Genomic DNA, 9,248 nt, shown 5'->3' with positions numbered 1-9,248 from the left:
TTAAGTTTGACTAATTATAGATAAAAAAAAGTATTAATATTTATGATATTAAATAAATATTATTAGATTAATTACAAAAACATATTTTTATAATAAATTAATTTGGATTCATAAGTATGAATACTATTCACTATATTGTTTAAACGTAAGCTATTTTTTCTGATAAGCCGCGCATAGTTGCATGTTTTCTTGAACGGACCAGCCTACGACAGGACGTACAAGGTACCAGGTGTTAGGGCGGGCGGGCAGGCAGGCGTGCGTGCTTGCTACAGAGCACGTACACTATTGGGTGTACCAAACTCCAAAGTACTCGGCCACGATACAACGGCCCATCCATGCTGCATCCATCCACGAACCGTGCAACGCATGGTGCGCGGCACAGTATACGTGCTGTACTGACCTGCATGTGCCATGTCGTCGACCAACCACGACGGGCTTACGTGCGTATACTGTATACGAGGTGGTCTCGCTCTCTGCTGCTCTCTCCTCTTCTCTGGGCCAGGCGTGCAGCACATTCACATGTGCTCATCGATCTCATCTGCACGAAACAAAAGACGAACGTACTGTCGTGATATAATAAACTATAAATAGATTGCATGGAGGTCTACCAGAGTAATACAGTATAATTTTTTTTTGTGTGTGTGTCTGTGTTTCAAATGACGTTTGCATTTGGTAGACCATGGTTGACAGCACTGCATGCAATTTCATGCAAGGACATACTACTCCCTTCTGTTTTCAAACACACATCGTACCAATGATTTTCTTTTCCTCCCAAACACTATATATTTATTCGGTTACTTAGCTAAATAAAATGAAAAGAGTACATATGGTTGGGCTTCAATCCCGGTTAGAAACTGGGTTTTAGTCCCGGTTTTCCAACCGGGATTGTGGATCAAGGACGGGTCACGTAACCGGGTCTAAAGCCCATCCTCCGAACTAAAAAATAGTTTAAAACATGTGAGACCGTTCTTGTAGTGCGTGAGATTTAAAATCAAGACCCGTTGCCTTGTGCATAGCTTTCTTTCCAACTGAACTGCACACCACACTTGATAAAGTCCTGGGCGCTCTCCTTTTGAATTCACTCGTAGGGGACCTTTAGTCTTGGGTGGAAGACCTTTAATCCGGGTTTGTGACACCAACCGGGACTAAAGGTTGGAGGACCTTTGTTTACACCAAAATTTAAGAAAAAAGAACGCGGGAACTCAAGGCTTGTAAAATTGTATCATCAAGGGATCGATCGGGTGTGAATCGAGGTCAGATGGTTTTGATGCAGTGTCAGAATCGGCTATTCTATAGATGACGTCAGCAGACAATATCAACGGACTACGTACGTATGGCGTCAGCGGCGGATCCAGGAAAAAATTTAGGGGGCTGAACAACACATACCTCCGACTGCTGCTCGATCATAAGTCTCAGCCCCACCTACACTATAGCACTTTGCCTAAAAATTTATGGGGGCTCCAGGAGGGTTCCACTGCTTCGGTATGGGTAGGGGGGGCTCGAGCCCCCCGCCCCACCGTTGGATCCGCCCCTGGATGGCATCGAGGGGGAAACATGTCGGACTCTAAAAAAAGAGAAAGATTAAGGTCCAAGTTATCTTAAGTTAGAAATGTTTTCACTTATACCAAAGATTGTAATGAGTCGTATTTGAGTAGGATTTATGTTTAGGTTTCGGGTATAAATATTGAACCCCGGCTATTGTAAAAAGGAATCGAATCAATCAATACCAATTACTTTTTTTGGCTTCACACCAACCCATAGGAGTAGGAGTACTGTAGATCTCGGCGAGTTCTTCAACAAGCAGGGCTGCATCGATCTGGTCGACCTCTAGCTTGTCCGTAAGTACCATCATGGCTTATACTTTTATTTGTAAGGTTGTATCGGTCTGGCCGACCTCTTACGAGCTCTAGCATAAGTTAGTTATCGATCATTATCTAGTTCAAGTACGGCTACATCGGTTAAGTTCGACATTCACTGCTCGAATTAGACTAAGTTCAAGTTATCGGCTCTACCTAAGGGTGGCATCCTTTAGGTAGATTCATTAAATTACCGATCTTGTTGATGTTCTTGTTGACATTAGTTTCAATATTATCAACCTGCCCGATCGAGATCGATCTAGATCGGCCTCACATCCTTTTAGTCTATCGTTTATCTTGTTACATTGCGATGGTTCTTACTTTAAACGACATATTATGTTTTATCGGTCGTTCTACTTCGATCTTCATCATGCATAGTACGCGGCTAAGGCATGTCTGATCTTAAGAATGTTTACTAGCTAGTTGAATCTAGTCTATAGCTTGCTATTATGGCTGTAATGATCCGGTCAATCCCCACTATCAGCACTTTAGATCGAAGTATGCTAGTTGGTAGATTTGCTTTCGACCAGGCATGACCTAGGTTGTTTGCTATGCCTGCATCGGCTAAATAGCCGATTGCCGGTACTTTAACGCTTATAGTGTATCTTTATGATTCTGTTAAATGTGAATAGATCTGTTTACTTTAAAGGTTTGATCTGTTATCTTTATCATGTCTGTCATCGATCCGGTCGAACCCCACTGTTGAGGATAATAGGTTAGATTTGATGAGTTTATAGATCTGTCCATATTAAACAGTCGATTGTTCACATACTGTAATCCCTTTTCTACCCGAATCGGCTATTTTAGTCGATTCACCTGTGCTTTCATAGATATGGCACGCTTTCATAAACCTGTTGAAGTATGGTCGGTTCTATGATTTTTTTTTATTCTAGACTATCATCATCATCATAGCTGCATTGATCCGGTCGAACCTCACTGTTGACGGTAATAGGTTAGATCTAGACAGTTCATAGATCTATCTATATCAAACAGTCGATTGTTTATGTGGCATATCCCTTTTCACCAGATTCATTGGATCTACACCACGTATTGATCAAATCTAATTTAGCCATTGATGTATCATTGACGCATACATGTTAATAGCTTAAGGGAAAGGATCATTAAAACTGGCCGTGTCGTATTCGTTACTATAAAATCAATCATGACCCACGAGCGTTATAGTCCTTAACAGTTGATTTCTTCTTGTATCGGCTATTTAGTAGATTTTTCTGTCTGGCTGCTCCCGAAGCGGCATACTTGGAATGTTTGGGCAAAACCAGCATGTTCCACCCTAAATTATTGATAAACTTTCTCTCCATATTAATTGCAGGTCAAATTAACTGGCACGCCCTTGGGAATTCATAGGATCGACTGGTGCTATATTGAAGCCAGGCAGATCTCCAGATCGTTCTGGCTTGCTGCGTGTCCACCCGGTGCGATTACCATGTTTTCGCGCCAACAACCTTTAGTCCGGGTTGGTAACACCAACCAGGACTAAAGGGTGGCTTTTAGTATCAATTGGTGTTACCAACCGGGATAAAAGGGCCTTTGATGCCAGTAAAATTTAGACCTAGAACTAATGCTCACATTTGTCTTGGATCTCAACACAACCGAGATTAAAAGTGCGAATCGAAAGTCATTTCTCTACTAGTGTAGCCATGGCCACTAGATCTGTCATCAAATGTAATTTAAGTGTGTGTGTTCTTGTATGTTCTATTAGAGTAGCTCCAGTGTCGTATCCCAACCGTGGAAGCAGAGTTCGATTTACTCTTGCACTGCTCAACCATCATAGTGTAGACATCGATTTTTGGACCCCATATTGATTAAAGAATCACTTTAAGCTTGTAGGTCTAGGAATTTGCATGTCCACGACACACCTCATCTAATATCTTTAATTCCCCACCAACTGAACTGTCATTGAAGTCCGATTTTACATTCTGACACGACGGTTCGCTTGTTGCGGTGTGCATTGTTCGATTTCACCTGCCCACGATTCGTTTTCACTCTACATTGGAGCTGCTCTTAAGTTGTAAAAGGATGATTTTTATATGGAAATAGATTCCATCACTTAACTTGAGCCAGACAAAATGCTAGCAACGAACGAAGATATAAGCTGAACTTTCAAAGACCCCTATGAAAATAAAAATTACAACAAAGCCCTTTGGGGTTTCCATGCTTTCTAGCAACACTAAGACCACCGCTGTCAGGACCCAACACCATTGCTAGCACTCCCAAACCAAGGAAGGCACCATTGAAAGCTCTGAAGAGCCAAAGTAAAGCCCCGCCAGGCAAGAAAATGAAAACTTAAAATCCATCAAGTGGGGATGCGCCCTAGGCCTCCTTAGCCAAGGATCTAAGCTTACCTCAAGGAGGCGATAGAAGACCTAAGATCCACATACCTCATTGTTCCTAGACCCACACAACCGGCCGCTCTTCCAGATGCGCATAACTAGGCCGCTGCCATTATGAGAAGTCGAAGCACCTAATAGCATCAGACTCCTATATAAGAGCAACAAGAAATTGGTACATTTATCGAGGCATGCACTAGACTCCAGAAACTAAACCCTCACAAATCCTTCGCCAGTGCCGGAGTAAGTGCCACCGAGGCGAAGGAAGGATTAGAGGGACTTATTCCATTGTGCCAACGATGCCATGACCTCACCATTGTTGCCTGAACTCATTAGCCTAGATATACTAGGAATTAATCTACACCATCGGACAAAGAAGCACACACACCCTATGCATCTAAGGCCAAAATAGCCACAAGAGGCGAAGAGGAGCGGTGTTCTCACTAGTGGGAGCACACTCACCTTGGTTCACTCTGATCCCTTCCCGCCTCTATCTAGTGTTCAAGGAGGCTTTGATAGAGAGGACTCGGATCTAACGACTGAAAGCTCTAGTTTGATTTTGGTGAATTGATGAAACCCTAAGTGCTAACCTAGTTTATCAAGTGATCATGACATAGGTAGCACACTTCAAGTAGAAGAAGCTAATGAAGATCATAGCATGACAATGGTGATGGCATGGCGATGATCAAGGGCTTAAACTTGAAATGAAGAAAGAGAAAAACAAAAAGCTCAAGGCAAAGGTATAAACCATAGGAGCTATTTTGTTTTGGTGATCAAGACACTTAGAGAGTGTGATCACATTTAGGTTTGATAGCCATACTATTAAGAGGGGTGAAACTCGTATCGGAATGCGGTTATCAAAGTGCCACTAGATGCTCTAACTCATTGCATATGCATTTAGGATCTAGTGGAGTGCTAACACCCTTGAAAATATTTGTGAAAATATGCTAACACATGTGCACAAGGTGTTTGCAGGGTTGAGATGGGTTTGGGTCCCTCTCTATTGCGCCGGATGCAAAATTCTTGGTGATTGGCACATTTGAGCAAGGGTGAAGAAGTTAGAGTTGAAATGGAGTTGGTCGAAATGATGCTGGCGTCGGTCTACTGACCGGACGCTGGGTCACTCAGCGACCGGACGCTGAAAGGCTGCGTCCGGTCGAGCTGTCAGACGGCACAGTAGGCTAGGGTTGAGCACCGAACGCTGGCTGCGTCTGGTCAAGGTGGACCGGACGCGTCCGGTCGAAAAAACATGCCTCGGGGAGCTTACTGGAAACGACCGGACACTGGGGCTTCAGCGTCCGGTCAGTTTTGACCAGAGCGTCCGGTCAGCTTCGTAGCCGTTGGAATCTGACGAACAGCGTTTGAAGGGGATGACATGTGGCGTCCATCGGGTGACCGGACGTTGAGGGCCAGCGTCCGGTCAGTGTGACCGGAGCATCCGGTCAGAGCGTGTTTTGCCCAGTGAAGGGGTATAACGGCTCTATTTGATGAGGGCTCTATTTATAGCCCCATGGCCGGCTCAAGGGATAGCTCTTGCACATTTTCATTGACATAGCAACCTTGTGAGCCTAGCCAAAGGACTTCCACTCATCTACATCATTGATTCATCATCATAGTGAGATTGGGAGTGATCCAAGTGCATTGCTTGAGTGATTGCATCTAGAGGCACTTAGTGATCGTGGTTCGCTGCGGATTTCGCTTGTTACTCTTGGTGGTTGCCGCCACCTAGACAGCTTGGAGCAGCGAGGATCATCGAGCGGAGGTGGTGATTGTCTCCGGCTCCGATCGTGGTGATTGTGAGGGGTTCTTGACCTTTCCCCGGCGGATCACCAAAAGGTACTCTAGTGGATTGCTCGTGGCTTGTGTGATGCTCATCTTGTGTTGGTTGTGCGGCACCCTATTGAGGGTTTGGCGTGTGAAGCCAATTAGCGCGTGAACCTCCAAGTGAGTGAATCGCCACAACGAGGACTAGCTTGCCGGCAAGCAAGTGAACCTCGGTAAAAAATCATTGTCTTCATCATTGATTCCGAGGTGATTGGTCTTCATTGTTATTCATCTTTGTGATTGATTGGTTCTTCATCTACACGGCGGTATAACTATCCTAACCACTCTCTTTACTTTACCGCAAACTAGTTGATAAGCTCTTTAGTATAGCTAGTTGTGAGAGCTTGCTTGCTTGGTTGGTGTGGCTCTTTAGTTAGTCTTTGAGAGCACACTAACATAGGATAGTGTCTTTGCTATTGTGTGAATAGACACTATCTAAACTAGAATTGTGGTAGGTGGCTTGCATTTTAAGTAGACTAGTGCAACACTCGCTTCGCCTCATAATTGTCTAACCATTTGGTTAAGTGTTGTTGTAGAAATTTTTATTAGGCTATTCACCCCCCCTCTAGCCATTAGGACCTTTCAACGACCACCAGCACAATTAGTCCCCCCATGTTGTGTGGCTTACAAGTGAGGCATGGGGTTGAGCACGATAGATCGCCAACTTCAGCATATAGAAGGATGAATTACTAAACGGATGCATGAGGGTTAAGATGTTCCATATATTTTAAAACAGATATGGGGTATACGTGTTGCTATATTTTATGTGGCTGAATTTTAAGATAATGATTTTAAACAGCTAGCTAGTACAATTAAAAGGATAATTTATAATTTTTTATAATCAAATAATGATGAAATTACATGTTGTCAAAAAGCAACAAAATATCAAGCACCTTAATATAGGAGAAGTGATGAAGCATACATAGTCTAGCGGTTCTGGTGCAAATGCAATAGTTTGATATTTTTTTTAGGAAAACAACGAGGGACAATAGATCCTGACTTGATATATTAACCACAGTCCACAGATATCGAAGCTAGTTCGGTAGTGGAAGGACATGGCCGTTAGTTTTGGTCTTTAGGTCAGTTTTAATGGGGTTTCATTAAAATTTTATGGGCATTAAATATGTTGATGTGATACTGTATTGGTGAAGAGAGAGATGATGAAAGTTTTATGGGAGCAGAGAGAGTTTTATGGGATGAAATTCTTCTGCACTGTTTCTAAAATATAGATATATTGGAAACTAGGCCATGAAACCTCCACTAAACTGGTCTTAGGGCATCCACAATTATGGTAGAACCACCTAATCTAATGCTCTCTCAAGAGTACTTGTCTTCCATTAGACACTAAGTACCGAAGAGAGTGCACTAAATCGTGCCGTTCCGTCGAGCACGCCCCAAGGGGAACTCGAAAATCCACATTTTTTGTCAGGATCATAAATAAGAGAATAAAGCTTACAACATTATTAACTATTTCTTACATCACTTTATTACAACATTAGAGTATTTAAATAAGTTAAATTCAACATCGAGATTAAAACAGTTTACATGTAATCGACTTTATACATTTCAAGTTCACAAGTTTTATCTTACAGCGGAAAATAAACATATGATCAGAGTTACAGCGGAAACAAAGATTAATTTAATGACATGGTGAAGTATTAACATAATGGACATTTATGTACAAGAGATTCTAGCAGATTTTTATATCTTTTCTTATAAAAATCTTTAGTGAGGGTTGTAAATAAACACTACGACCGTAGCACGAAAGGAATCCTTTCTGAGTGCACCAGAAGGTTTCCACACACAAGAGTCAGCTCTATGTATCCTTCGGTTACCTATAACAGGGGGAAATAAAATCCTGAGTACTCGATTATACTTAGTAAGACTTACCGACAGGAGGAAAATAAAAGACTCCTAGGATATGCAAGGCTATCTGGCTTGTGGGTTATTGCATCCGCAGGAAGTATTACTACACATGCGTCCTTATATTCAATTTTATTAGCAGTCATCATTAGTTCATTAACTTACCATTCTATGTAAGCATCTATGCTACTTTCAAGCAGGTGGTAAGCAATCAGAACCATTTTACCATCTTTCATATTCTAGTTCTTACTATAGTGCTACACTATAGCCAAGTCATACCGTCTCACAGAAACTGCGATTCGTGAGTCAATGTATCTCAGCTGGGTACCCCGAAACACATGCCTCGCTTGTACCCTAGGCACAAACAAAACCAACCCGTTCCACTTTTGTCAAGGGGTCTAGGTTCCAGTCCAAACTTGGACCCCAAGCCCCCAACACCTAAGAACCGGTCTCAATATGGTGCTTAGACCTCCACCTAATACCCACTCCTAAAAGTTGGTCCAAAAAGAGTCAGAACCCATGATAAGAGAGTAACAAGTCTTCCTACTCCCATAAGCAAGTATGTGCTCAAGATAATAAGTCTGTGACCTGGCTACCATCCACAGCAATAGACGGTCCTCAATCGACATAGGCAAAACAAGTGCAATCCGAGCCTTGCTCGAATGCCTAACCAAGTCCTGATCCAAAGTATCATTTCGCTCGGTCTCCAATTTTCCTCCATATATATTCCATGTGATAGTAATATAATAACAACAATAATATCTTTCATATCTCTCGCGAGTGACAGGTAATCACTCGACTTCTACCGGCCAGATTGTAAGGTCCTAATATGGCTAGAGGGGGATGAATAGCCTATTTAAAAATCTACAAACCAACTAGAGCAATTTGATTAGTAAGACAAATAGCGAAAAGCAAATTTTCTCTAGCTCTATAAGGGTTGTAAGTCACCTATCCAATAATTCTAGTTACTATGATCACTAGACATACAATTCACTAAGTCTCTACTCACTAAGAGCTCTCACACTTGCTACACTAAAGAGCTCCACTAGATGAACTTAAGCTACAAAGCAATCTCTTAATTCTAGATACACTAAAGAGCTTACTACAACTTGAAAGGACTTAGGATGTCGTCTAGAGGGGGGTGAATAGGCATTTCTAAAAATTAACACATTTAAATACAAAAACAATTAATAAAGGGAGTTTCCAAAATGAAAACTCTAAATAAGAGTAATACCACCCCTCACAAGTTAGCCACAGAGTATGTAAAATATAATAAATAAATCTAGGAGCCACAATCCTGCAACACAACGATTAGTGCACGTATCAAATAAAATTCAACACTGGGCTATAATACCAG

The sequence above is a fragment of the Miscanthus floridulus genome, chromosome 11 (genome assembly GCF_019320115.1).
Source record: "Miscanthus floridulus cultivar M001 chromosome 11, ASM1932011v1, whole genome shotgun sequence".
In the NCBI taxonomy this organism is placed as follows: Eukaryota; Viridiplantae; Streptophyta; class Magnoliopsida; order Poales; family Poaceae; genus Miscanthus; species Miscanthus floridulus.
Note: the sequence above shows the minus strand (reverse complement) of the source record.